Here is an 889-nt window from a genome sequence, read left to right as displayed (position 1 = left end):
TGGGAGTTGTTTAAAATAACTGTGTAATTTTCTACTTTTGTGTAAGTAAGGGAGAAAAATAAAAATATATGCATTTGTTTTCTCTCATTTTGCACACACAAAAAAACCTGAAAATATGCACATATAATGAATAAAAATTGTTATCTATAGGGAGCAAGTGGGGGGGAAGGGCACACTGAAAAGGAACAAGAATTGGAGCAAGACTTCAAAATACAGATTCCATAGTATTTTGATTTTTGAATCACAGGAATGTTTAAAATTAAACTTTAAAAAATTTGTAAAAGCTATCACATGTTTAATGCAAACAGGTTTCTTCAGTTGCTCACAGGAGAGAGTTCAAAACTGAAATATCTGATGGTGCATCAATGTTCAGAGTGACTTCTCTTCAGAGCAAGACTTCAAAATACAGATTCCATAGTATTTTGATTTTTGAATCACAGGAATGTTTAAAATTAAACTTTAAAAAATGTGTAAAAGCTATCACATGTTTAATGCAAACAGGTTTCTTCAGTTGCTCACAGGAGAGAGTTCAAAACTGAAATATCTGATGTGCATCAATGTTCAGAGTGACTTCTCTTCACAGCATAAATTCGCAATATGAAAAGAGAGGGAAAGAGGAGAGAGAAGAAACTGGCACAGTGTTTGTGGGCAAACATTGTTAATTTAAAGGGAATGAGAATATAAATTCCTGTTGAATATACGAGAGTTTGCAGTGGTTCACTGTGAATGAACGGTCATGTGCAGGCATAGAAAGACTTCGAAAGAGCAGAAAACAGATAACGCAACGAATAAAGAAAGCAGACTCATGGAAATTATTCTCCTTCGAACATTTGAACAGATAAATTTTTGAACTGATATAGCTTTTAAAGAATCTGATGTTAAAGATGAG

Source organism: Propithecus coquereli, unplaced genomic scaffold (genome assembly GCF_000956105.1).
Source record: "Propithecus coquereli isolate 6110/MARCELLA unplaced genomic scaffold, Pcoq_1.0 Scaffold121, whole genome shotgun sequence".
Classification (NCBI taxonomy): domain Eukaryota; kingdom Metazoa; phylum Chordata; class Mammalia; order Primates; family Indriidae; genus Propithecus; species Propithecus coquereli.
The sequence above is the reverse complement of the archived record's forward strand: the minus strand, read 5'-3'. Positions refer to the sequence as shown.